Consider the following 4,112-nt stretch of genomic DNA (forward strand, 5'->3'; position numbering starts at 1 on the left):
TACTTTGGGGCAATGCCTCGCAAAAGGCCCTTTTAATGGCTATTTGTAATTTAGTGTAGGGTAGGGCTTTTTTTTATTTTGGGGGAGCTTTTTTATTTTGTTAGGGGGATTAGATTTGGTGTAATTAGTTTAAAAATCTTGTAATTTGTTTATTATTTTCTGTAATTTAGTGTTTGTTTTTTTTGTACTTTAGATAATTTTATTTAATTGTATTTAATTTAGGGAAATAATTTAATTATAGTGTAGTGTTAGGTGTAATTGTAACTTAGGTTAGGTTTAATTTTACAGGTAACTTTGTATTTATTTTAGCTAGGTAGTTATTTAATAGTTAATAACTATTTAATAACTATTCTACCTAGTTAAAATAAATACAAATGGGGGGCGGAGCCAGCTAGGCATCAGAGCGGTCGCACTTTGAAGGAGCTCTGCTCACATATTATCTTTAACTGTTAACTAGACCGCTCAAAGTTGCCCGAGAATCCCTAAAACATCTCATTAATGCTTTGGAGACCAGTGCTACAAGACCCGGTAGTGAAGAGTAGATCTAAACTTACATGCACGGAGCTTTCCTTTATCGGCCATAACCTACATATAACCCAGCTAAGGGGCGGCCATCTTGCGGGCCGCGTGGTGCTCAGTACCTTAAGAGAACGGATCGTAGTTGAATGTGGCAAGAACTAACTACGAACGGAGAAGCAAGAAGATATTTGTAGAGACAACAGAGGTAAAGATATAGAGACCGCTCCAACAAAGAAAATCCAGTCACCTTCCTACCGGAATCTTCAACCTTCCAATCCGAAAGCCTTTACTCCTGACCTCTCTGCTACGGCTTACCCTTAATGGACAGACCTGGCCCCACTCTGTTCCGAGAGAATGGATTCGCTAATCTTACAGGCTCTAGAGAGGTTAGGACACCCCATGGTCATTCAGTTTAACATCCTCTCCCAGAGTTTATCTCTCAGCTGAGAAGCTTCTTCTGACACTCCGGAGGGGGATTTTAATACCTCGCCCCCCCCCCCGGTTACTTACCCTCTCCAACAGGTCAAGTTGGCGGCTGAGACCAGACGGGACCTCTCCACATTACCTCAACAATTTGACGCCACTTCCGAATCCACCGCCACTTACCCGGCTCCTGTCTTGAGGCGGCCAGTCGAGGCGGGAGCTGAGGTAGATATGCCTCTGCTTTGTCGCTCTGGAGATGGTCCATCGGATCTCTTGTCCTTTACTGCCACGCATCCTTCCCCCCCTACGAGGAGGTTTCATATTGCTCAGAAAGACCGATGCCTGGACTACGGAAGGGGGTCTTACCTATGGCCCACGATACAGCTCAGCAGTCCACAAGATGCGTCTATGATAGAGCACCTAACACGCAAAAAGCAAACTGATAGACATGGCAAGCTAGCCTTGAGAAGTGGTATCGGCTAAATAATACACTTCTACAGGAGAGCTGTTTCTGCTAAACTCGGGGACTACCCTTGTCTGGACTTGTTACTTACCTCCATATGTATTGGTATTTCATTTAATTATGTTACGCTGCCTTGGTTTTGTAATAATCAAATGTTACGTTTGGGTTCTGCAAGACAGGGTGCCCTATTTTATATGTTTCAGTATTCAGGTATTTAACCCACGTGTATCAGCATAGGCTGTTTATACTAGACACGCTTTTACTGTTATCCCTTTATTACTATGGATTATTTGAACTACCGGGAGATACAGCCATATGTACATATTGCCCAGAATTTCAAGTATATGTTATGAATGCACATTTGTTTATTAGAGTGGGGTAGGAAGCATAGCAGGTCAACCTTTAGACTCATCTTGCAAACTTTTTATGGTAAAAGATATTGGTTCATTGGGGATTTTGCTTAGGGGAATTCTGTATAGCACAAATTGCCCTTAGTAAGGGGACTGGCACCACTCAGATAACTATTAAACTAATGTTGTCCTCCTAGTTCAAATTCCCCTCCCTCTTTACACCCGCAACATTGATTTCTTAGCTATATTAAATGCAGCTGACACTTCCTTCACCCCCCCCCCCTATCCTACGCAGCCACATATCAAGCTTTGTTCAATGTTTCAGCTGCTATTATGTATATACTGCTCAAAGGGGGTTACATTATCATGGTTATCTGCATTTATGCCACTAGTGGCTTCTCTTTTTATTCCTTGTTTTTATTGTATTATTGTTCTTAGCCACCTCCTGTTTTTCTATAAGTAATCCCTATATGTATATACTCTTAGCTCAATATTAACCACGCACTCTTTTTACGCAACCACCATCCCCTCCTCCAGAAATATTTACAATTATAATTTAATTATCCTCCCCCTTCAAGTTCCCGAAGAGGCCTGAAATTAGAATGTTCTGACCTCTCTCCACCCCAGCTCGCACTGATATACATACCCTTGCCCCATAGATACACATAGCACATAAGAATTTCTCGCATAGTTCCCTATTTTAGTTATGGCCCTGTACATCTGTGGCCTACATAGTCCTATAAATTAGCCCATACTGCAGCCCTATTAAGGTTGGCTCCGTTCCCCCTCGCTTTTCCCTCCCCCTCCCCTCCACAATTTGAGTGGCTTTTGCCCACTGTAATCCCTCTTCTTTCTGGTTCTCCACGGCCTACTTGAGGTCATTCTAAATGCTAACTCCCCACATCACCGCAGAAATTCCCACTTTATCCATGTTTAGTGGTGTGGAGATCAAATCTCAATTGCCAAAATATAAAATGAAGTTTCATCTCAGTCCGCCCAAGCTTACTCCTGACACCTCTCTAGATGCAACATAGGTTACTACTTGTAAAGGCTGACCTTTTCATATTTTTATGGTCATGCTTATCTCTGTGAGCCCTTAAATTTATGGCTCAGCTTGATACCTAGAACAGTAACTTCTCGACTAGCCACATAGATAAAATGTATGTCACAATACTAGGTGTTGTACTCTGTTATTCTTATGAATGGGCAAATGTTGTATTATGTATTCTTTTTGCTTTTTGAAACTTCAATAAAAATTTTATAAAAATAAATAAATAAATAAATACAAACTTGCCTGTAAAATAAAAATAAATCCTAAGCTAGCTACAATGTAAATATTAGTTATATTGTAGCTAGCGTAGGGTTTATTGTATAGGTAAGTATTTAGTTTTAAATAGGAATTATTTAGTTAATGATAGAAATTTTTATTTAGATTTCTTTTAATTATATTTAAGTTAGGTGTTGTTAGGGTTAGGGTTAGACTTAGGTTTAGGGGTTAATACATTTAGTATAGTGGCGGCGACGTTGGGGGCGGCAGATTAGGGGTTAATAAATGTAGGTAGGTGGCGGGGATGTTAGGGCAGGCAGATTAGGGGTTAATAGTATTTAACTAATGTTTGTGAGGCGTGAGTGCGGCGGTTTAGGGGTTAATATGTTTATTATAGTGGCGGCGATGTTGGGGGTGGCAGATTAGGGGTTAATAAGTGAAGGTAGGTGGCGGCGACATTGGAGGCAGCAGAGTAGGGGTTAATAAATATAATGTAGGGTTCGGCGATGTTGGGGGCAGCAGATTAGGGGTTCATAAGTATAATGTAGGTGGCGGCGGTGTCCGGAGCGGCAGATTAGGGGTTAATAATTATAATGTAGGTGTCGGCGATGTCGGGGGCGGCAGATTAGGGGTTAATAAGTTTAATGCAAAATCCCCTTAAAGAGATAGTAAACCCCAAAATTTTCTTTTATGATTCAGATAGAACATACAATTTTGAACAACTTTCTATTTTAATTCTATTATCAAATTTTCTTAATTCTCTTGTTATTAGACTTGTGCATGGCCGAAAAATTTGTTTCGGATCGATTCGGATGTTTTCGAATTTCGGTTCTGATCGATTCGAATTCGGAAAAATTTGAAATAATTTGTTTCGAATTCAAGTAAATTCGGCTGGATTCCGTTCGGTTCGATTTGGAATTTCGGTATGTGTTAGGTGGGATTAGGGATGGGCAAATGTTTCACAACATTCGAAAAACGGCACGAATTTTAACACGTTTGTTCATTCGAATCGAATTTCAAATGTTTACATAACATTCTAACATTCGATTTTCGAATGTTCGGTTTTGAATTTTACGATTACATTCGAAAA

Source organism: Bombina bombina, chromosome 2 (genome assembly GCF_027579735.1).
Source record: "Bombina bombina isolate aBomBom1 chromosome 2, aBomBom1.pri, whole genome shotgun sequence".
In the NCBI taxonomy this organism is placed as follows: domain Eukaryota; kingdom Metazoa; phylum Chordata; class Amphibia; order Anura; family Bombinatoridae; genus Bombina; species Bombina bombina.